This window comes from Tasmannia lanceolata, unplaced genomic scaffold (genome assembly GCF_043159265.1).
Source record: "Tasmannia lanceolata isolate RefF3 unplaced genomic scaffold, GAP_Taslan_0.1 ptg000011l, whole genome shotgun sequence".
Classification (NCBI taxonomy): Eukaryota; Viridiplantae; Streptophyta; class Magnoliopsida; order Canellales; family Winteraceae; genus Tasmannia; species Tasmannia lanceolata.
The window spans coordinates 6,786,204-6,812,364 of record NW_027518688.1 but is presented as its reverse complement, the minus strand read 5'-3'; the positions used below and the strand labels follow the sequence as shown (position 1 = coordinate 6,812,364).

General features: G+C 40.6%; 1 pseudogene; it reads left to right on the top strand.

Moving 5' to 3' along the window:
- The first annotated feature begins 269 nt into the window (after positions 1-269).
- Positions 270-25,924, top strand: LOC143885832 (serine/threonine-protein phosphatase BSL1 homolog pseudogene; annotated as a pseudogene).
- The last annotated feature ends 237 nt before the right edge of the window (positions 25,925-26,161 follow it).

Here is a 26,161-nt window from a genome sequence, read left to right as displayed (position 1 = left end):
ACAAGGCAGAGTTCTGACGAAGTCTCATTCGACATTCTCAACATACTAGATCAGGTTCCTGATAAAGCAAATCCTATTCCTGTCATCTTAGTGGACACTCTAAATGGACTGAATAAAGTCCGTGACTGCCCTGGCAATTCTTTCGCAGGATGTCCAACTGTACTTTACATGTGGCTTTGCCTAAAGCTTATATCGCTATCCCGCATTCTCGAGTAGATATATCTGTCTACAATTATCGCACTTGGCATCATTTCAAGTACCCCAATACCATGTCCAAATGGGTCGTATGGTTGTCTAGCCTTAAAACCGATAGCATCTTCTGGAGGTTGTGCGGGTACAACTCCACTGTCTTGTCAACACCAGGAGCCAGCTATGTCCAACTTCTCAGTCTAGAGAATACCTCGTTGTACATCCCTAAGCCTATCATGCGTCAGTACAGGGCTAAGCAAGAGGTCGTTGAACCAGTCAGCCATTTCTTTCCTCCGCAAGAGTTCTCTAATGGGATTGCCAAAATCATCACTTCCAAGCGGAAGAAAAGGAAGGTTGTCCCACTTCTCGAGATAGCCACAGCACGCGGGAATGAAGTTGCAACTTACTATTACCCGACGCTCGAGACATATGTTCTACTGGGGACTACTACCTCGCAACTCTGAACTAGTCCTCAAAGGAGACAGAGGACACTATTTTTCCTTTCTTTTATCGCTTTTATCGTGTTTTGTTTTCAGTATACTACATGCCATGTAAAAGGCAGAAGAAATGTGAATAAATAAAGTATGTGCATAAGCTTTTGCACTTATCTTTTGTCTAAAAATTCCCTTTTATCTTCTATTTGAAGCAAGCTATGACTGAAAAAATTATGTTCGAGTGGATCCAAAGTTACAATACTCCAGAGAGTTTTTGACTTTTCGATCGTATGTCTTACCATGAGCAAATGTTCCCTTTGTTTCCGTCCATCCAAATAGATCGGAACCTCGTCAGAGCAGCGCTAAAATATTGGGATCACCGATATCATGACTTTTGCTTTGGTCTCGAAGAAATGTGTCCTACCTTTGAAGAGTGTTGCACTCTTTTTCAGTTTCTGGATGACGGACCTATCATCCGCCCTGAGCTTAGGTACGGATCGAACAAATTCCCGTGTCTTCGACTACTTTGTATGCCATCACAAGATCCCAATGAGTTTATGACACCAGAAGGTGTTTACCTAGATAGGCTTATTCAAGCCTATGCTCCGGTCGGAGACCTAGAGAACCTGTTGTTCCAACATTATCGTCATGAACCCTACATGTTTTGCGTATAGGTTGTCGCGAGGAAGAGTCTCATGACGAGTCTCAGAGCACCTGTTGTCTTTCTCTCAATCTATCTCGAGGTTATGAAACTAAGAGAAATTCTCAAAAATGAACTTTACCCCAGAGGTATGACAAAAGCCCGTCTTTACACGGCCTCCCGCCTTTTACGGCACTGCCAAAAAGCTCGTTTTCACACCGCATTTCAAACTAAGAAGTTTACTTTGAGTCGAAAACATACGTTATTACCCCAAAACACTTCATGTCCCGAAAGCTAGCGATATTAGACTTGTGGAATCTCCTCACAACGAGGAATCCAACGGATCTGACTGCGCGCGATTCGGAGTCCAAACAGAGGAGTTATGGTCCGCCGAAACTCCCTGAAAACCCGTCAAAAGAGACCAAAAATCATATTTTTCTAGACCAAAAAGACAAAAAATCACATTTTTCGAAATGTTGCCGACCTGACATTGATGTCAGTGTTAGGTCCAATTTCGCACTCTGCGAAATTTTGGCCCGAACCCCTATAAATAAGGAGGGTAAAAAAAAGAAAGAGAAAAAAGATTTTAACTTCCTGGTTTTTTATTTTTAACTTCCAAAGTTATTTTCAGAGGATTTTCTTCTCGTTTTCCCTTCTGAATTTTAGAAAATCCTAGTTTCTTTACTTTAGAAGAGAGAGTAGAGAAATTCTTCGGTAGCTCACACTGGGTGTCGGCATTCTGCCGAATTTTTGAAGACTCGGAGCGACATCCTCCCAATAGCGCCGTTGTTCTGCTGAATTTTAGAGAACGCAAGGCCCTATTGTCCAAATAACTTCGTTGTTCTGCCGAAATCTCGGTAAACCTGAAGTCCCCTTCATCCAAATAGGGTCGTTGTTGTGCTGAATTTCAGAGAACGCGAGGCCCAATTGTCCAAATAGCGCTGTTGTTCTGTCGAAATCTTGGCAAACCCAAAACCCCCTTCATCCAAATAGCGCTATTGTTCTGCTGAATTTCGGAGAACATGAGGCCCTATTGTCCAAATAACGCCATTGTTCTGCTAAAATCTCGGCAAACCCGAAGCCCCCTTCATCCAAATAGTGTCGTTGTTCTGCTGAATTTCGGAGAACGTGAGGCCCTATTGTCCAAATAGCGTCGTTGTTCTGCCGAAATCTCGGCACACCCGAAGCCCCCTCATCCAAATAGCGTCGTTATTCTGTCAAATTTTTAGAGAATCTAAAGCTCTATTGTCCAACTAGCGCTATTGCGCCGCCGGTTTTTCAGCAAGCATACTCACTCCTTTGGTAAATTTACATTTATTTCCCAGCTTTCTGCACTTCTATTACAAAACTTGGTGCAGGGTAGTTATGAGATTTAGGGCTCCTTTTGCCCTAGATCCTGTAACGTAAACCCTTCTCCTCTCTTTAAATAGGGCTACGTTCCCTCTCCTTAACCCACCACTTTGTCTCCAGTTCTACCATAGACAAAAGAGACAGAGACGAGAGCGCTGGTGCTCCATGGTGTTGGACAAACAGAGGGAATCATAAACCCAGAGTTTCTTTTCCCTTCTGTATTGTCTTTTTCATTTGATTTAGTTAACCTGATTGTGGTCAGCTGCGAGATCTTTCGGGACTCATATTACAACATACAACTTCAATCAGAATAACAATCGTTTATTTTCTTTCTTTGGTAAATTCATTTAATTTACATTATGGAATTAAGCCTAATCCAAACAAAGGATAAAAAGATAAGTTATTTTGATTAAATTCTTCAAAAATCCCAAATCAAGTCAAGAGATCGGGTTTACTCGAGCAAGAGGGGTGCCTAACACCTTCCCCGATTGTAACAATAACCCTTGTCCAGATATCTGTAAGGACCATGACTTAACAAACAGAGAAAAATCACAGGTTCTATGCCCAGAGCAAAAGAACCCCTTTGGTTCCTTCTCTTTCAATGAAATTAGGATCTTTATCCACGTTTCATCAGAAGAGCAGGCACGGGTCCTAGGCCTTAACCTAGGTGGCGACTCTGAGTTTTTCTTTCTTGTGAAATCCGAAGCACGATCCCAAGTTGACAAGAAGCGCAAATCAACAAACACTCCTAGAAAACCTGACATGGTGATCCCCCACCGCCTCTCTCGCTCGGGAAAAAACCGGTTCCCACAACCAGTTGCTATTAGATGCTAACCCTATACCAACAATAATAGTAGAGACCTGTAGACACCCCCATTTTGCTCTGCTTTGATCAACAATTTTTCAGTATTTTCCATTCCCGTGTTCGTCCCTTACGCTTTCTCAAATCTTTCTGGTCATTCCTGCAATGTTCTGATTTTTTTTTTTCCGTTGAGTATTGAGAAGGGTTATTCATGAGAATCCGAGCAAAAGAGAATGTGGGACCCGCTGGTGTGGGACCCGTTTGTGTGGGACCCGCTGGTGTGGGACCTGCTAGTGTGGGACCTGCTAGTGTGGGACCCGTTTGTGTGGGACCCGCTGATGTGGGACCCGTTTGTGTGGGACCCGCTGATGTGGGACCCGCTTGTGTAGGGCCCGCTGATGTGGGGCCCACTTGTGCGGAACCCACAAAGTGGGACTCACCATTAGCATGACTTAACTTTCTCTACCATTTCCACTAACTTCATTTTTCCCTTTAAAATAACACCATTATCTCCATTACCATTATATATTCCATTATCCCCACCACCATTATCTCCATTACCATTATATATTCCATTATCCCCACCACCATTCCCACCATTACCATTATATATTCCATTATCCCCACCACCATTCCCACCATTACCATTATATATTCCATTATTCCCACCACCATTCCCACCATTACCATTATATATTCCATTATTCCCACCACCATTCCCACCATTACCATTATATATTCCATTATTCTCCACCACACCCACCATTCTCATTTTTTATTTCCACCTCTCCACTAAGTTTTTCACTATATAAAGAGAGGTGATGAGAGGAAGAAAGGAGGAGAAAAACAACACATTGTTTTTGGATAGTTTTCTCTTTCTCTCCCTCAATATCTCCCTCCCTCAATATCTCTCACTCTCTCACTCTCACACTATCATTATCTACTTTCTCTCCTTATTTGTTTCTCCCCATCTCTCTCCCTTGTTCCATATAAAAAAAAATATAAAAGAAAATAAAACAAAGAAAAAGAGAAAGAAAGCGGAAGCGGATCAAGCGGCGGTGCGATTTTCGAATTTTTCGGCTCTCGGATTCGACGAGGATTTCGATCACAGGTAGGTACTTAATTTTTAGATTTTTCTAGAATTATTTGGTATATTTGCATGATTTTTAGTATTTAATTGGATTTAGTTGAAAATTAAATATGTATGCTCAAAATCATGATCTCCATGAGTGTTTCGAAAATAAAATATATACTAAATGAATTCCAAAATTAATGAAATTTCGTGGGAAACTAATATGATACCAGTACATTCTACCATGAAATTTTGAGAATTTGTAGAATTTGTTTGGTATATTATTTTATGCTTTCTTTGAAATTTACCAGCTTTTGAAGGAATTGTTACTGACATCAGATCACAACTAAAATTCTTAAAAGTTTTACAGTAGTCTTCAATCTCACATTTCTAGTTACTGTAAAAGTTTCAAGTGATTTGGATCTGTTTTCATATGGGATGTAGGGTTAATTCATAATCTGGTCTGAAAATTAAAAAATCTGAAACTGATAGTAAATGGTTTCCAAAATTCATGAAAATTTCTCAGTATGTTATTTTTACTTATATCTTATTACTGTAGAAATTTCATTGAATTTAGATTCATATTTCTAGTGGTTTCTGTGTTATTTGTGCAATCTGGTCAATCAATTGTTAAATCGAAATTAAATATGAGCTTAATGTAAAAATCTGTAAAACTCTTCCCGTAAGCTACATTTCATCATATCTTGCTGCTGTAGAAATTTCAACTCATTTCGAATTTGTTTGCAATAATTTCACTTGTAAAATCACTCATATGCTTAAAATTGATAAAATCCATTGAAAATTCGAAATTAATTAAAAATCATTGTGAAAATTTCCAAAGAACCTTAAATTTTGTCACATGTTCACTCCTTAATCCATTGAAACAGAAATTTTAGGATCTTTAGATTTTCCTGGAAAAATGGCCAGTGCATCCATAATCGTATCCCAATTGCAACCGATCTTTGACAATTTGAATACTTAAGCTATAGCATGTTGTTGGCTCCGAGGTTACTGTCCACGGAAATCCTGAGATATGCCAGGCAATAAGATGTTATAACCTAAGTATTAAATTGCGCAAGGAAAGAACGCACGATTCCCTTCCTTGGATGCTATTCTGGGCCGAAATTGGTGAACCCTAGAACCATTGGTAATCCTCAAGTGTCCATAAATTGAAAATCCATGAAATCTGAAATTAATTAACTTCAAGAATTTGAATTGATTTGTCTCGAGTCTTTCGGAACCATTGGATTATGGTTTCCAATCTAAGAACCATTAGAGCCCAATTTAGGAACACTAGTGTTGTGTCGTGTCCTAAATTTTAGGGAGTCCTAGAGTTAGGAGTCCAGCCTCATCACGGACGCTTGCTATGTATAGCAACCATACCATAGGTCTAGTTACACTAGTCACCCAATCTTTCCTTAAGACAAGCCTAGTAAACTAGGATGTAGGCAAACCTGCATTAGTCTAAGGGACAACTTGCATTCAGATAAGAATCATATAGCATCTTAGATGAAATCCTAAGATAATAAAATCCTCAACTTGAATTAAATAATTCCTCTTAAAACTGTTGAAACAGTCAAATCCGTCTAAGTCGGTGTCCTAGTTGAGTTAGGCATAAGTAGCTTGGCTTAGGTGCACCGAACTACGTCGACTCTGATCCCAGTGAGGCTTGGGTACGTAGGCAGCTTGGATGTCTGACGGCATACCACCCGCGAGTCGGCACCACAACAAATTGTGGTGTTTTGTATATTAATTTTCTTGTAAATGCTTAATCAAATCACTTAGGATTTTTCATGAAATTAGAATTTTAGGAGAACTTTCACCTAGATTGAATCCAGACAAATTAAGAAATCAAGATACACATTTAGGATTCACATTGAAATTAGATCATAGGATGCATGTCACTTAGTTCGCACAATAACATAGAGTTGAATGAGCCATTTAAAATAAATTTAAAAGAGTTAGCTTTTGGAATCGAAGACCGATTATCGGGCAAGAATGGTGCATGTGGTGGATAACTCCCCATACCTTCCATTCTCGTAACCAGGTAGCGAGTCTAGATTTCTGGTTAATTATGGGTCCTAGATCCCACATCTAGGTGGCGACTCTGTCAATCTCTTTCGTGTGGAATTCGGATTGCCTTAGTGATCCCAAGTTCACAGGAAAGACGAATTCAAATCAACAAATAAAATGCACACGCCAATCGCGTGGGAACGAGAAACCAAGAGAGAGCGCGCGGCGGCTCGCGCCCCACGCCCCTCTCGCGGGATCAGGGTCCCACAGTCTGGCGACTCTGCTGGGGACCACCTAACTTCATTAAAATTTCAAAAGATAATTCATTTGAATTTAATTTAAACTGGCTCATAAAAACTCTATACTTGTTAGATTAGTTTGTCTCGTTTTATTTTCTCATCACATTTTACTCGAACTTAATTTAACAAAACCTGAAGGCATCATAGATTGCGCGAACTTATTGCACACACTTACATCACTTGCATCTAAACCCTTGCATTTCACATGCACACACGTCCTATTTTAGGAACCCGGAGTGTTATCTAGCATGGTTGACTGGGATTTCATCACCTGGTGCCTCTGTGCTAGAGAAGCATTCCACCCTTAGCCTAGTACCTTTATGGTGCGTAAACGGATCTCTTGTTCACGTACTGATACGCCGGACACTGGTACAGTATATCGAACATGGATTCGCGCTAAGGGGACTCTTGGCCTTACCCCTAGATTAACCCAGACATGCATGCAGTATACGAACACATGTGCACCACATGTGTAAGCCTAGTTTAGGATATCTTACCCATTTGTGTCTAGATTAGGCCGTAGTCCATCTTCCAATGGCTACGATCGGTCCTAGGTACACAAACAAAGTCATGAGTCGAGATCCTCTCTCCACTCCGCTAGATTAGGATTAGGGTTGATGCCTTCAGGTAACACTGTTAAAATGTGCGAAGACTAAAAACTTTTCCTTTGGGGTTAGGATATAAATCCCATCATTTCCAAAGATCTCATAGGATTAGTTATTCTTGATCTACCCGTTGAAAGTAATCCTATGCAATCTCACATTTTGATCATGTGTCTATCATTCGTCTCTTGTGGGATTCGATTGTGTCTTCATTGGCGGAAATTGTGTCTCAATCATTTGATTGTGCAATCTTGATGATCCAATCTTGCCTGTACCCTTGATCTCTTCCTCCTCTAGGGGCTACCTTTTTCAAGAATATTTCTGCTAAATCCTTCAGAGTTTACTCTCATAATCCTTGAACTAAGGGCATTCCCCTCATCATTTGGATTCATTCTATTGTCCCAATTACTTGCTTAAATGTGTAATATTTTTCAGTCATTGAGAAGAAACACTCCATGAATGCCAAGCTCATATACCTCGTGTTCATTATTTCCATGACAGGGCACTAAACACCATAGCTAACCCTACTATTCCTTGGGTTCGGATCTCTTCTCGATTGCAGAGGAAATCTGTCTCCCCGCCACCTTCTCTGAGGACCCCAGCATCTCCTTCTTTCCCATCCTCATCCTCCCCAATGGCAGAAAACCAGAACAGTAGTCTTCCACCCGCTGCTATTACCGATACTCTCACCTTGATTCTCCGGCAGCTTCAAGAACTCAAGGAAGAGAACCAAGTTATCAAGGCTCAACTTTCTGAGAAGTTCGGACAATCGTTGTCCAAAGATAAAAGGCCCATGCACCATACAGCTACTTCAGTCGCACCTGCCCAGCCGGCGTTTATCCCCATTACTGATAAAATTGAAGAAGATCTGGAAAAAGAGCAGTACAGTCAGGACCACAGTAACCCTTCTCAGTCCATGGTTGATAAGTCTGTTATGGAAAAATTAGAAAGTCTTACCAGGAAGGTACAAGACATCCAATTTCAAGACCAAGGTGGTTTCAATCCGAGTGATCTCACACTGTTCCCAGAAATCCGTCTCCCAGCCAATTTTCAAATGCCGGACTTTGATAAATATGATGGTGTGGGTTGTCCAATTACACATTTGCAAATGTTCACCATCATGTGTCAGCCTCAAGGCTTATCTTCTGAGCAAATGGCTCAATTGTTCCCGGTTTCCCTGACCAAGGTTGCCAGGAGGTGGTTCATGGTATTGGACAAGACTCGTTACAAGACATGGAAGGATATCGGTGAGCAATTCATCAGGCAGTTCAAATATGATGACGGGACAGAAATCACTAGAAAGGATTTGGAAAGAACCAAGCAAGATTCAAGAGAATCTTTTCTGATTTTTGTGAAAAGATGGAGGAGAATAGCAGCTCAGATGATGGAGCGCCCGTCTGAGGAGGAGCAGGTCCAGATAATCATGAAAAATATTTCCCCCCAGCTCCAATATCACATGTCATTACAATATTACCCGGACTTCAAGCACTTCATCGTAGCTGGCACCCAAATAGAGGAGGCTATGGCTCAAGGTGTATTCAACCGTAGCAACCCAAACCCCAGAGATTTCAAAAAATCCCCACCAGCCCAAGTCAATAGTATCTCCCGTTCTAATGCTCAATCCTCTAAATCCCAGGAACCTCTAGTAATGGACTATGTTCAACCCGCGACCGCACCTCGGCAACAAGCCCGGGTAGAATTTACTCCTCTTCCCATTCCATCTTCAGAGGTGCTTAAGCAATGTCTGGCTTCAGGTCGCATAACCCTACCTGCCACCCGGCCTCCCCCCAATCCTTTACCTGCCAATTGGCGAGCCGACCTACACTGTGAGTATCACAGGGGTCCTGGTCATCTTACAGACAATTGCATCGCCTTGAAATTCAGAATCCAGAAACTTATTGATGAGAAAGTCATTGCATTCCAGCCAAGACCCAATGTTACCCAAAACCCGCTACCTGGTCATGCTAATCCTCCCGATGCCGTTAATGCCATAACCATAGGAGATCCTGAGTTTGACCCTCTCACCCTCATATGTGCTTTAGAACCCGTTTCTGAACCCCAAATCATCTTCTGTGATGAATCGTACCTGAGGGAGTCTGTACCTCCCTTGGTAATCACCTATGAGCCACAAGTCCCTCAAATTATCACCTATGGTGAGCCAGAATTGGATGAAGTCAGACATGTGACAAGGGGTGGAAGAATTTTCAAACCTGCTGAATTAAGAGTCGAAAATCCAGGGGCATTGGCTCGAGGAGAGGAGCCGCAATACGTGAAGGACCCAGATGATGAAGTTGTTCAGCAGTTGAAGAAAACTCAGGCTGTCATATCTGTTTGGGGGTTGTTGATAGCATCGAAGAAACACAGAGAGGCTGTGTTGAAAGAACTGAATACCACACAGGTGTCCTCAGAAATATCTCCAGAGCAACTAGCTGAAGTTGTCGCTCTGACACACGCCACCAGGGCCATTAGTTTCTCAGACCAGGAGCTGCCTCCTCAAGGTCGGAATCATGCTAGAGCTCTTCATGTCACTGTTGTTTGCGAAGGCAAGAAAGTACCGTCTGCGCTGGTAGATAATGGATCCGCGTTGAATGTATGTCCATTAAGAACTGCCATTACCTTGGGTTTCGGTCCCACTGATTTTGCCGAATCAACCCTTGGTATCCTCGCATATGACAATACCCGCAGAAATGTGGTCGGAGTCCTTACCACCAGGATCGTTATAGGCGGTCAAGAATTTGAGGTGGAATTTCAAGTTATTGATATCAAGGCCTCGTTCAATATACTTCTGGGACGACCCTGGTTGCATAAGGAAGGTGTTGTTGCCTCAACCCTTCATCAAAAACTGAAGTTCATTAAAGAAGGAAAATTGATCACTGTCAGAGGCGACGAAGAGCCAGAAATAGGGCAGATAACAGGAGAAACTTGGATTCTTCCAGTTACAAAAGCAGATGATTACAACTTGAATGGTTTCGCATTCGATGTTACTGCTATTTCCTATGAAGATGCCTCTCGGGAGGAGTTGTATTTGCCTTTTGCCATCAGTCCTGTGGTTGCCAAGATGATGAGAAAAATGAACTACTTTCCGGGTATGAATTTAGGCCGTGATCCAAGCAAAGCGTCTCACTGGCGCCCAATCAAAGCAAACTCTGGAGCTTTCGGTCTTGGGTATATACCTACTGAGGAGGAGGAGGAATCCATGAAAGAATTGTTGAAATTGAAGGAAGAAATCCGCCGCACTGGAAGGATACTCCCGATGACTCCATATTCCTTATCAATGAATGGTCACTTTATCAAAGAAGGTGAGACTTCTCCATACTATGGGTTTTCTGAACCATGGTATGACTCAGTAACAGGGATCATGATACCAGGTTTTGAAATATTCAGTGGCCTTGCTCTCCCAGAAACAGAACCGCCGGTATATTGTGTTGAAAAAACTGTTGAGGATTGGATAGTCTGCCTTGAGCCAGATATGTTGGGGTCTTTGTTCGAAGAAGATGTGCCTGATGTTGTTTGTCAGGAGTTGCCCGTTTTAGATCATTCTAAAAAGCAAGAAGAGACTGACTGTGAAGATGTGCTGGTGGCAGTTATTCAGAGTAATGATACCTTTACTGAACCTCAGAGTCAGATTGCACCTGCAACAGAAAATCTTTCAAACTGGAGTTCTGATGTTTTTCCACCTTATTATATTGCTAAGTCAAGTCTAGTCAAGTCGAGTGAATCGGTGTCAGTGCCTAGTCCAGGCGAGTCATTTTCTGAGTTTATTTACTATGTGAATCCTGAGCCTGTTCAGGATGAGTCCAATGATAATGATGTAACTTCTTTCAATTCAATGAAATCTGATTCTCAGTATGTCTCTGTGTTTGCTTCTGACTTTAATAATAATGATAACACTCCCTCCTCAGACGAGGAAGAGGGGATCGACGAAACTCCCTTTGAATTACAGCATATGCTCAAACAAGAGGAGGAGCGCCGAGCCCAGCCTCTTAAAGATGAAATCGAAATTATAAACATCGGAACAGAAGATTTAATACAGGAAATACGAATTGGAAATACTCTATCATCTGAAGAGCGCGATGAATTAATAAACCTACTTAAGGAATATAAAGAAGTTTTTGCCTGGTCCTACAAAGATATGCCCGGGTTGAGCGAAGACATTGTTCAACACAAGCTACCTTTGTTGCCTGGGATTAAACCTAAAAAGCAGAAGCTAAGGAGAATGAAGCCTGAGTGGGTCCTGAAAGTAGAAGAAGAGGTTACTAAGCAGTTGAATGCTGGATTTCTGCAAGTGGTGGAATATCCAGAATGGCTCGCAAATATAGTACCTGTACCAAAGAAAGATGGAAAGGTGAGAATGTGTGTAGATTTTAGGGATTTGAACAAGGCAAGTCCAAAAGATGATTTCCCTCTACCACATATCGATATCTTGGTGGACAATACGGCCGGGCATGAATTACTATCTTTCATGGATGGTTTCTCGGGCTACAATCAAATTAAGATGGCACCCGAGGACATGGCTAAGACCTCGTTCATTACACAATGGGGGACATATTGCTATCGGGTAATGCCATTTGGTCTTAAGAATGCTGGTGCGACGTATCAAAGAGCAGCTACAGCCTTACTCCATGACATGATACATAGAGAAGTCGAAGTTTATGTCGATGATATGATTGTAAAAGCTAGGGAAAGGAGGGATCACATCCCGAACCTCAAGAAGTTCTTTGAAAGAATACTCAAATACCAGCTTCGCCTGAATCCTAGCAAGTGTGTATTCGGGGTTACCTCTGGTAAGTTGTTAGGATTCATGGTGAGTCAAAGGGGTATAGAGGTAGATCCTCAGAAGATTAAGGCTATCCAGGAGATGCCGCCGCCTAGAACCGAGAAGGAAATTCGGGGATTCCTAGGAAGGATACAGTTCCTAAGGCGATTCATCGCTCATCTGACATCAACTTGTGAACCTATCTTTAAGCTCTTAAAGAAGAACTCTTCCAAAGAATGGACAGAGGAATGTCAGCAGGCCTTTGAAAAGATAAAGCAAAGTTTGTCTGAACCACCGATAGTAGCACCAGTGATACCGGGACATCCATTGCTGCTTTATTTGTCAGTAACAGAAACCACAATGGGTTGTATGTTAGCGCAGCAAGATCCAGAAACCAAGCATGAAAAGGCTGTGTATTATCTTAGCAAGAAGATGTTGGAGTATGAACAGAAGTATACTGTCCTAGAAAAAACCTGCTTAGCCTTGGTTTGGGCTACTCAGCGACTCAGGCATTACATTTTATCACATAAGGTCTTGCTCCTGTCAAGGATGGATCCTCTGAAATATCTCTTTGAAAAACCAGCCTTGACAGGCAGGACTGCCAGATGGTTATTGTTGTTGTCTGAGTTTGACATCACCCATGTAACCCAAAAATCAGTAAAGGGCCGAGTCATTGCTGAACAATTGGCAGAAGCACCCCGAGAAGAAAATCAGCCTTTCAAGACGATGTTCCCAGATGAAGAGATCATGATGGTAGAAGATGAATATCCAGAAACTGGTTGGACCCTCTATTTTGATGGAGCAGCAAACCAAACAGGGCAAGGAGTAGGGGCATTGCTTGTGTCACCCCGAAATGAGCATGTTCCCCTTGCAGTTAAGTTACAATTCAATTGCACCAACAATATGGCAGAGTATGAAGCATGCATTGTTGGGCTTGAGGCAGCATTGGCCTTAGGCATAGAGAATCTTGACGTATATGGAGATTCAATGTTAATCATTTGCCAAACCCAAGGAGAATGGAGAACCAAAGAAGAAAAGTTGCTGCCATATCATGAATACTTGGATATTCTCGCTAAGCAATTCCAGCACATCACTTTCAGTTATTTGCCAAGGTTGAAGAATAGATTCGCCGATGCCTTAGCGACGTTAGCTTCTATGATTGACATACCTCACAATATGAAAATGAGGCCCATCACGGTTCAAGAGCAATGGGCTCCTGCATATGTTGATGCTATAGAGATAGCTGCAAGATGTCCCGATGGTAAACCATGGTATACGGACATAAAGAACTACATCTCGGGCCAGGGGCATCCCAATGAGGCGTCGAATAAGGAGATAAGGACTTTGCAGAGATTGGCGGCTAACTTTGTCATTTGTGGAGGAGAGCTGTATCGACGGTCCTTCGACGGAATTCAACTCTTATGTGTCACTGAAGATCAGGCAGAAGAAATTCTCGCAGATGTTCATGAAGGGGTGTGTGGACCTCATATGAATGGGAAGATGTTGTCAAAGAAGATCCTACGTCTGGGGTACTATTGGCCAACATTGGAAGCAGATTGTCACACATTTGTGAAGAAATGCTATAAATGTCAGATACATGCGAATCTCATCCATGTACCACCTACCGAATTGCATTCTCTTACTTCTCCTTGGCCGTTTTCGGTTTGGGGAATTGACATTATTGGCAAAATTTCCCCTAAGTCATCTAGTGGTCACGAGTACATACTCGTTGCAATTGACTACTTCACTAAGTGGGTTGAGGCCGCTTCTTATGCAAAGCTTACATCCGCATCAGTTGCTAAATTCATACGAACCAACATCATATGCAGATATGGAATTCCCCATGAACTTATCTCAGATAACGGATCTCATTTCAAGAAAGAAGTTATCACTCTTTGCGAAGAGTTCAAGATTAAGCATCATAAATCTTCACCTTATCGGCCGCAGACAAATGGAGCGGTGGAAGCTGCAAACAAAAATGTCAAGACTATCATTAGCAAGATGTCAGAAACTTATAAGGATTGGTCGAATAAGTTGCCGTACGCATTGTGGGCTTACAGAACATCAATTAGAGCTTCAACTGGGGCAACCCCTTACTCTCTTGTTTATGGTATGGAAGCAGTGCTACCTGTGGAGATCCGTGTACCTTCGCTCCGAGTATTGACTGAAGTCAAGTTGCCAGAAAATGAATGGGCAGACGCCAGATATAAAGAGCTGAACATGCTAGATGAAAAGAGGTTAAAAGCACTTTACCATGTGCAGGGTTATCAGCGCAGAATAGCCCGGGCTTTTAATAAAAAGGTTAAAATCAGAGATCTCGAAGAAGGCAATCTTGTTCTAAAAGAAAATCGAGCACCAGTGCTTGACCCAAGAGGCAAATTCAAGCCTAATTGGTCAGGGCCATACATCGTGGACCAAATCTTACCCGGAAAAGCCGTCAAGCTCCGTAATTTAAATGGAGAAATATTGCCGGAACCAACAAATCTTGATCAACTCAAGAGGTTCTATGCTTGAACACCAGAAGGCCGTCTTTTGGCCGAATAAAACCCAAATTCATAACCCAAAATCAAAAAATATATAACCTTTTGCAAACCCTTTCGAGCCTACATAAAATTTTCCTTCAAAACCCAATGTACTAGGGGCATTCCCCTGAACTACGCATGACCTGATTCCTACACTGGGATACGTAGGCAACCTGTTCACAGGTTCGGTCGAAACTCTTGCAAAACCTTAAGCCATTCTTTGAAAAGCTCTACCTCACCTGTAAAGTCCTTTTGGTGTTCAAAAAAAAAAAAGAAAAAAAAAAAAAAAAAAAAAAAAATGGAGCTTGAAAATCCGCTAGATTGAAAACCTGAAAAGGCGATCTAGGCAAAATTCAGGATCATTCCTCTGCTAAGTTGAAAACCTGAAAAGGCAGCTTAGGCAAAAGTTAAGGGGGTAGCCTGCTGAGTTGAAAACCTAAAAGGCGATTCAGGCAAAAGTTAAGGTTGAACGGTCCGCCAAGTTGAAAATCTAAAAAGGAATACTTGGTCGTGGTAAGATGGGGTTCACGCCAGAAGAATTACATCGACCTCTGAACTCTCAGTAGGTCAGGCAAAAATAACAATGATTCCCGAAACTAAGGGCATTAATTTCAAAACAATCCGAAAGTTGATAGAAGGATATATGAAGTATCACTGTCTTAAAAAATAAGTGAAGATGTTTATCAGTGGAGAAACATTCTTTAAAAGAGGCTAACCTAACCCAAAAGAAAATACTGATAAGTCAGAAGCATCACGAGATCACTTGAGTAATCTTTCTTATTTTGTCTTTTTATTACCAATGTCTGTGGTTCTATTTTTAGAAAAATTTACAAATGCTATTTTAAAGAATTGTTGTAGGGTGCAATCACTCTGAAGGCAGGTTCATTAACAGATTCCGAGAAACTTGGAAAAGGTGCGACTGTCATGAATGGTGAAAAATCGTTGCAAGAAGGATCTCTGGTCAATGAATAGAAGAAGGTTAGAAGGCCTTAAACTGGGGCAGGTTGCTAATGAAGTGGCATCTCATGTTCAAGCCTTGAAAGACCTTTGCTGCATGGTGGTATGGAATCATTTGCTTCCAAAGTTGTTAATTAGAGATTTCAGTTCCTTTTCTCTGATAATCTATGTCAAAGCTCAAATTATCTCTGAATTCATTTGAAAATGGTCTCTTCTCTTTAAGCATCATATAAATGTGACGTCTCATTTCTTGGAATTCGTATAAATACGATAGTCCATTGTCCTTGAGTTAACTTTGAGCATCATATAAATATGGTGTCTCATTTGTTTGAAATCCGTATAAATACGTTATTTCATTCATTCTGAGTCCATTCAAAAATGTCCTCTTATTCTCTTTGAGCATCATACAAATGTGATATCTCATTTCCTCGAGAACCGTAAAAATACGGTATTTCATTCTGAGTTCATTCCAAAATGTTCTCTTATTCTTTGAGCATCATACAAATATGATACCTCATTTCCTTGGAACTCCGTAAAATTACGGTATTCCATTCTCTTCTGAGTCCATTCAAAAATGTTCTCTTATTCTCTTTGAGCATCATACAAATAGAATACCTCATTTCCTTGGAACTCCGTAAAAATACGGTATTCCATTCCCTTCTGAGTCCATTCAAAAATGTTCTCTTTGAGCATCATACAAATATGATACCTCATTTCCTTGGAATTCCGTAATTCATCAAATCCAATTCTACGTTAAATTCAAATTCCCAAAATTCATCAAGTCCAATTCTACGTCAAATTCAAATTCCCAAAATTCATCAAGTCCAATTCTACGTCAAAATTCAAAATCCCGTAATTCATCAAATCCAATTCTACGTCAAATTCAAATTCCCCAAATTCATCAAATCCAATTCTACGTCAAATTCAAATTCATGAAAAAATCTCCAAATTCTTCATTGTCAAATTCATTAATTCATCTCAACCGAAGATTGAAGCCGTAAAAATACGGTATTTCATTCTGAGTCCATTCAAAAATGTTCTCTTATTCCCTTTGAGCATCATACAAATATGATACCTCATTTCCTTGGAACTCCGTAAAAATACGGTGTTCCATTCTCTTCGAGTCCATACAACTACGTTCTCTTATTCTCTTTGAGCATCATACAAATATGATACCTCATTTGCTTGGAACTCCGTAAAAATACGGTATTCCATTCTCTTCAAATCCATACAACTATAGTTTCTTACTCTCTTTGAGCATCATACAAATGTGATGTTTCATTTCCTTGGAAACCGTAAAAATATGGTATTTCATTCTGAGTCCATTCAAAAATGGTCTTTTCTCTTTGAACATCATATAAATGTGATGTCGAGCGGCACCGCAGCGGGATTTTGTTTTTTATTATTATTGCATTCCAATTCTAGGACCTCGTTTAGGGTCTTGCATTAGGTAGTAAATGTTTGCGTCTAAGTTCCGTTTTGTGTAGAGTCTTTTGTCGATTAAAGCTACGCAAAATGGTTCTGTCATTTTAACTTTGGTATTTGATGACTACGTCATCTTTACCAAAGAGGGGCATCTGTAGACACCCCCATTTTGCTCTGCTTTGATCAACAATTTTTCAGTATTTTCCATTCCCGTGTTCGTCCCTTACGCTTTCTCAAATCTTTCTGGTCATTCCTGCAATGTTCTGATTTTTTTTTTTCCGTTGAGTATTGAGAAGGGTTATTCATGAGAATCCGAGCAAAAGAGAATGTGGGACCCGCTGGTGTGGGACCCGTTTGTGTGGGACCCGCTGGTGTGGGACCTGCTAGTGTGGGACCTGCTAGTGTGGGACCCGTTTGTGTGGGACCCGCTGATGTGGGACCCGTTTGTGTGGGACCCGCTGATGTGGGACCCGCTTGTGTAGGGCCCGCTGATGTGGGGCCCACTTGTGCGGAACCCACAAAGTGGGACTCACCATTAGCATGACTTAACTTTCTCTACCATTTCCACTAACTTCATTTTTCCCTTTAAAATAACACCATTATCTCCATTACCATTATATATTCCATTATCCCCACCACCATTATCTCCATTACCATTATATATTCCATTATCCCCACCACCATTCCCACCATTACCATTATGTATTCCATTATCCCCACCACCATTCCCACCATTACCATTATATATTCCATTATTCCCACCACCATTCCCACCATTACCATTATATATTCCATTATTCCCACCACCATTCCCACCATTACCATTATATATTCCATTATTCTCCACCACACCCACCATTCTCATTTTTTATTTCCACCTCTCCACTAAGTTTTTCACTATATAAAGAGAGGTGATGAGAGGAAGAAAGGAGGAGAAAAACAACACATTGTTTTTGGATAGTTTTCTCTTTCTCTCCCTCAATATCTCCCTCCCTCAATATCTCTCACTCTCTCACTCTCACACTATCATTATCTACTTTCTCTCCTTATTTGTTTCTCCCCATCTCTCTCCCTTGTTCCATATAAAAAAAAATATAAAAGAAAATAAAACAAAGAAAAAGAGAAAGAAAGCGGAAGCGGATCAAGCGGCGGTGCGATTTTCGAATTTTTCGGCTCTCGGATTCGACGAGGATTTCGATCACAGGTAGGTACTTAATTTTTAGATTTTTCTAGAATTATTTGGTATATTTGCATGATTTTTAGTATTTAATTGGATTTAGTTGAAAATTAAATATGTATGCTCAAAATCATGATCTCCATGAGTGTTTCGAAAATAAAATATATACTAAATGAATTCCAAAATTAATGAAATTTCGTGGGAAACTAATATGATACCAGTACATTCTACCATGAAATTTTGAGAATTTGTAGAATTTGTTTGGTATATTATTTTATGCTTTCTTTGAAATTTACCAGCTTTTGAAGGAATTGTTACTGACATCAGATCACAACTAAAATTCTTAAAAGTTTTACAGTAGTCTTCAATCTCACATTTCTAGTTACTGTAAAAGTTTCAAGTGATTTGGATCTGTTTTCATATGGGATGTAGGGTTAATTCATAATCTGGTCTGAAAATTAAAAAATCTGAAACTGATAGTAAATGGTTTCCAAAATTCATGAAAATTTCTCAGTATGTTATTTTTACTTATATCTTATTACTGTAGAAATTTCATTGAATTTAGATTCATATTTCTAGTGGTTTCTGTGTTATTTGTGCAATCTGGTCAATCAATTGTTAAATCGAAATTAAATATGAGCTTAATGTAAAAATCTGTAAAACTCTTCCCGTAAGCTACATTTCATCATATCTTGCTGCTGTAGAAATTTCAACTCATTTCGAATTTGTTTGCAATAATTTCACTTGTAAAATCACTCATATGCTTAAAATTGATAAAATCCATTGAAAATTCGAAATTAATTAAAAATCATTGTGAAAATTTCCAAAGAACCTTAAATTTTGTCACATGTTCACTCCTTAATCCATTGAAACAGAAATTTTAGGATCTTTAGATTTTCCTGGAAAAATGGCCAGTGCATCCATAATCGTATCCCAATTGCAACCGATCTTTGACAATTTGAATACTTAAGCTATAGCATGTTGTTGGCTCCGAGGTTACTGTCCACGGAAATCCTGAGATATGCCAGGCAATAAGATGTTATAACCTAAGTATTAAATTGCGCAAGGAAAGAACGCACGATTCCCTTCCTTGGATGCTATTCTGGGCCGAAATTGGTGAACCCTAGAACCATTGGTAATCCTCAAGTGTCCATAAATTGAAAATCCATGAAATCTGAAATTAATTAACTTCAAGAATTTGAATTGATTTGTCTCGAGTCTTTCGGAACCATTGGATTATGGTTTCCAATCTAAGAACCATTAGAGCCCAATTTAGGAACACTAGTGTTGTGTCGTGTCCTAAATTTTAGGGAGTCCTAGAGTTAGGAGTCCAGCCTCATCACGGACGCTTGCTATGTATAGCAACCATACCATAGGTCTAGTTACACTAGTCACCCAATCTTTCCTTAAGACAAGCCTAGTAAACTAGGATGTAGGCAAACCTGCATTAGTCTAAGGGACAACTTGCATTCAGATAAGAATCATATAGCATCTTAGATGAAATCCTAAGATAATAAAATCCTCAACTTGAATTAAATAATTCCTCTTAAAACTGTTGAAACAGTCAAATCCGTCTAAGTCGGTGTCCTAGTTGAGTTAGGCATAAGTAGCTTGGCTTAGGTGCACCGAACTACGTCGACTCTGATCCCAGTGAGGCTTGGGTACGTAGGCAGCTTGGATGTCTGACGGCATACCACCCGCGAGTCGGCACCACAACAAATTGTGGTGTTTTGTATATTAATTTTCTTGTAAATGCTTAATCAAATCACTTAGGATTTTTCATGAAATTAGAATTTTAGGAGAACTTTCACCTAGATTGAATCCAGACAAATTAAGAAATCAAGATACACATTTAGGATTCACATTGAAATTAGATCATAGGATGCATGTCACTTAGTTCGCACAATAACATAGAGTTGAATGAGCCATTTAAAATAAATTTAAAAGAGTTAGCTTTTGGAATCGAAGACCGATTATCGGGCAAGAATGGTGCATGTGGTGGATAACTCCCCATACCTTCCATTCTCGTAACCAGGTAGCGAGTCTAGATTTCTGGTTAATTATGGGTCCTAGATCCCACATCTAGGTGGCGACTCTGTCAATCTCTTTCGTGTGGAATTCGGATTGCCTTAGTGATCCCAAGTTCACAGGAAAGACGAATTCAAATCAACAAATAAAATGCACACGCCAATCGCGTGGGAACGAGAAACCAAGAGAGAGCGCGCGGCGGCTCGCGCCCCACGCCCCTCTCGCGGGATCAGGGTCCCACAAGACCTTCAAAAATAAAGATTCACCTCGCCTCTACGAAACCAGCAAATAAATGGTAGCGGGTACGATGCAAGAGCGAGCCATCGTACCATAGAGAGGGAGTCTGCTCCTCGTCACCAGGGCATGTGCGGTCTAGCACCACCACCTTCTCCTCCTGAGAGTGGCGTCTGCCCATCTCTGTGAAATCTTAGAAAAACTAGAAAACCTCAGAGAAATCTTAGAGAGAACAAAGTCAGAAAAGAAAAGAACGAATGAAAATAACTCGTTTAAACCTATATATATATATATAATCGTCCAAAATCGCAGCCCCTGCGATTTCCCAATTTTACCCCCCTTATACACGTGTTCGGCCGTTTCTCCTTCCCAGGTGTTCAAAATTCGTCAAAATAAAGTCAATCAATCCCCAATTTTCCTTGGACACTTCAACATGACTTCTAAGGTCTAAGTCAAAACCCCCAAATCAGAACCAACCATTCTCGGGAATCCCCGCAGTCAACCCGTAAAGGTATTGGCCTATGTTCTTACCTACACACATGCATTTCATGGAGAACCCTTTCATCCTCAAGAGGATTCGCTGTGGCATCCTCAAGATGCTCTCATTCTCGGCTTTCAAAACTGACCGAATCTTCAAATCAGTCGAACTCTGTCATGCCACATCAAATCAAATACATCAGTTCCGACTAAGTGCCAATCAAAGTCAAATATTTCAAAAACATCGGTCATCCAGATCAACCTCCAAATCCGAACCGGATCCCATCACCACAGGATCTTTCCTCCCAAAATTCTAAATTAGATCCCGACACCACAGATCCTTTCCTTTAAAATCCGTGATAAGATCCCGTCACCACAGATCTTGTCAATTATTGGAATTGATCGGATCCCTTCACTACGGATCCTTTCTTCTTCTAAAAATCTTGATCAGATCCCGTCCCCACGGATCTTTTTTTTCCAAAAATTCGTGATCAGATCCCGTCACCACGGATCCTTCTTCCAAAAATCTGGATAGGATCCCGTAACCACGGATCCTTTCTTCCAAAAATCTGGCCCAAATTCTCAATCGGGTCCCTTCACCACAGATCCTTTTCTCCAAAAGTAGATCGGATCATGTCACCACGAATCCTTTCTTCTCCCAAAACTTTGATTCGGATCCCGTCACTATGGATCATTTTCTATAAGAGTTGTTCAGATCCCATTACCACGGATCCTTTCTTCTCTCAAAAATACTGAAGTGATTTTGGTCACCACGGATCCTTTTCTCCAAGAGTCGATCGGATCCCATCACCACGGATCCTTTCATCTCCCAAAAATCATGAATTGGATCCTATCACCACGGATCCTTTTCTCCAAGAGTCGATTGGATCCCGTTACCACGGATCCTTTCCTCTCCCGAAATTTTGAATCGGATCTCGTCACCATGGATCATTTTCTCCAAAACCTTGATCAGATCCCATCACCACATATCCCTACCTAAAATACAAACCTTGGGGCCCTTCCTAATGTGGAGCCCACCTTTTTGCCAACCCTTAAGGCACTAAGACTGGATGCTAGAAAGGCATCCCCTTCCTATCAAATCATACACTAGATGCCAGAAAGGCATTATCATTCATCAATCTTGCATCAGATGCCATAAAGGCATCCCCTTATTAGGCTAGCAACGAATGTCGAAATGACTTCCCCCCAATCATCTGTCCACAACAAAACAATCTGTGGATCAAGTGCTCACACAAGAAGCACCTTCATGACCCAGATGGAAAGAACTTAATTCAAGCGGTTGGTCGACTGAAATGTTTCTGTCCCTTGGATTAGATTTTAGGTGATTGAGAAGAAAAGGGGAACAACACTTCTTCCATGGGCACATCTGCCTTTACACAGATGGAAGGAACTTTTTAGAGTACAGATGTGATGCCAAATTGTAGGAAAGTCAACACATGTTCAATATGAACGTCATGTCGACACGTGCAGAACGTTCTATACTTGATTTTTTTGTCTATTCACTTTGCACACTGGACAAATACTAAGGGGGGGCCTCTATTATAAGGCCAGCACATGCCTAGGGAGAAAATTGTAGCTCTAAGCTAGGATTCACACAATATTCACCATGGTCTCTCCAAACAATTTCCTTTAGTTCCCCTCACTAAGGTAGGTAATCCTGGTTTTCAAAGTACAACTTAATAACACACTTACAGATTTTTAAAACATAATTTTTTTTCCTTTCTATGTTCATTACATTCCTAAAGTTAGAATCCAAAATGTGAATGGTTCAATGGTCCATAACAACGATAGAGGTCCCTTACGATTTACCGAATAAAAATTTTAAACTAGATTTAATACATACGAGATAAGTCTCTCTCTAAACACAGAACAAGGAAAAAATTTAATTGGTCACTATCCAATAGAATTTAGAGGGTTGTATCCCAAGGCATAGATCAAATTTCAAAGTCAACATGGTCAAAATCTGATAAGATATAAGAGGTTCGAACATGCATCACAAGTCAATTTTCGGAGTTCAGTTGATCACATTCTGTTAGGATCCAAAAAGGGTTTAGGTTCTGAACATGGATCACTTAGTCAAATTGTAATACATTCACTAGATTTAGAGGGGTCAACTCTCACTGCTAAATTCAAATATATACTATGCAGTTTCTTTCAATTATAAATATACAAATTGTTCTCCTCTTTTTCTTAATTCGTAGGAAACTCTCTCTTGATTCCTTACTGATCAACTCAAACTGTCTTGCCCGATCACCAAGTCATTATAATCTTCAAAACGGGGTCTTGTGATTCCCTTCCGGATATACAAGGTAAGTCCCTGTTCGAACTTGTTTATCTTAATGGCTTCACTAGGGACAAGCTCAGGAACAAACCTTGACAGTCTGTCAAACTCAATCTCATATTATTTCACAGTCCTCTCACCCTGAGATAATTGAATGAAGTCCCTCTACATCTGATAAAGTGTACTGTGAGGGAAATATCTATCCAGAAAGTCTGCATTGGAATCTGCCCAAGATAGGGCTCCTCTATATCTTCATTCTACTGTGCTATCTGTTCCCATCAATGAAGGGCATTTCCTTCCAAAATGTACTCAGCATATCAAATTTTCTCCACATCCCTAACACAGTTCATGGCTCTGAAAGCTTTCTCCACTCCAGAAAGCCATAGTTCAGCATCCTGCACATTTGTGGTACCCATAAAGATCCTGAGTGCCAATCTCATTAACTCAGTGATCCCCTGTGTCTGATGGGTGATCGTTTGCAAGGTGTTGATGCTAAACAGGAGGAGGCTGCTGTTGCCCCTGACGATCTATCAATCCTACCACAACGCGCATAAGATTCCGAACCTCTCCTTATTCAATATTCAGATATTCTCCATGATGGTTTACAGCTTGATTCACTACTAGTGGCTGATTCTGAGCTCCCTGATCCAACTGCTCATTTCTTTGTCCTTGTTGAGGAATATTAACTCCTTGATCTTGATTTACTATTGGTGGCTGTTGTTCATTCTGTTGAGGTTGTGGTGCCTGATTAATCCGAGGCCCTTCTTGAATTGGTTCATTCATATTGCCATTTTGTGCTGCCATCCACTAGAGGGCTCTAGTGCGGGTTCCACGCCTTCCGCGGGTCCCAAGTCCAGTGTGAAATCCTCTAGCACTTTGAATTTCCATCCTATCAATAACTCTGATCAGCAATAGTATACACATTAATATTTACTATGTTTCAATCAAATCTAATCCTCCCATGGAGCTCTACTCTGTTTTCATATTTTTTTATCCTGCCACAAAATCCGTTGCCTCTTAGGCGTCCCCAAGTGCACCAAAGCCTGTGACAGGGTCCTCCTTGCGCAACAAACTCATGCGTAGTCAAGCGTCCCTGATACTCATAAGTTCGTCAAGCGCTTCCTAAGTTGCTCCTTGACTACCCAATCTCACTCTTATGATCTTATTCAATTTCACCTAGGACCTAAAGCCTAGGTTCTGATACCACTTTTTTGTCACGCCCCAAGCCACTCACAAACATATTAATTTACAATCACAAGGCTTAGAGGTGCGACATCGCCACATACCTGTAAAGTTGCCTTCACAAGCATGCAAGGCTAATGATAAAACAGAACCATGCTCAATCCATAATAAATTAAAATCCATAATTCTTAATCATTCATAAACTATCCAACCAACATATGTTTAGTCTATTACATCAAATTCAGTCTCCTCTCATCCCAAATACTGAAATAAAATAAATCTATGTCTATCCAATGCCTACTAAAAGCAAATACTCACTAGATATGTAAATAAAGCAAATAATTAGAAGTTCTAGAAATCTCCCATTCCGCTCCAACCTCAAGCTGGAATTACTCTGCAGGATTTGAAACTGTTAAATAAGGGTGAGCTAAACGCACTCATGTGAGATAATAAGAAACTACACTAGCAGATATGGCTTCAAAGACAACAATAGTCAAATGGCGATAGGGCATTCAATGCTAACAGTAATTGGTAGTTCAATGGGCATCAATTTCAGAAATAAGGCATCATTCAATTTTAATATTAGATATAGGTGTCAAATTTGATAAGTCAAAGTTTCTTGAGAGATCGATAGTGCTATGTTTATTGATTTGATAAGTCAGAGTTTCTTGAAAGGCCCATTACGATGGATGCTGGATCCATCATTTTAATGGACCTTCTATGGTCAGACCCCACAGAGAATGATAGTATAGAGGGCTTGAGACCAAATGCTAGGGGCCCTGGACTGGTTACTTTTGGGCCTGACAGAGTCACCGACTTTTGTAAGAGAAACAAATTGCAGCTCATTATAAGAGCCCACGAATGCGTGATGGATGGTTTTGAACGTTTTGCTCAGGGGCAGTTGATAACTCTATTTTCAGCAACCAACTACTGTGGGACGGCAAACAATGCTGGTGCAATACTGGTGGTTGGTAGGGGTCTGGTCGTGGTTCCTAAATTGATTCACCCACTTCCACCTCCACTTCAGTCGCCTGAGTCATCTCCAGAGCGTGTTTTAGAAGGCACATGGATGCAGGAACTTAACATTCAAAGACCACCAACCCCAACTAGAGGTCGGCCACAGCCTGCTTACGACCGCAGCTCGCTCGCTTATATATGATCGTGTTCTCCTGCGCTTGTGTTTGGCGTATTCTCACTTTTATTTGCACAATGACTCCGCCCTTACTGATTGTGAAAGCATATTTATACATCTGGGTGGTATAACATATGCCTAGTTCCATGGCGAAGCAGAAAAGCAGATTCCTTCGGGCATCATGTTAAGGGCGCACCTCCAGTTCCAATATTGCATAACCCGGAAAATAAGGCAGATCAAATGTAGAATGATTGGATGAAACGAGGAAGAGATAGTAACTGTTTTTGCTATGGGTGATATCATCCAGTTTTAGTTTAATATTTTGTAAAATGCAAAAAAAAAAAAAAAAAAAAAAAATGTCTGTCTACCAGTAATTACACTGGCCAGTGGTATCTAAGTGCTAAAGGTATTATGCATTCCCCCATTGGCTATGGGTCTAGAAATAAACTAGCATCTCAAGAAAAACCGATTCGATATTTAAAAGATTAGGTATTCAATAGCATGTGGTTCAAAAAGGTTCATAATGGGTGTACAGTCTCAATCTATAAGGTATCATGGTTTTCTATAT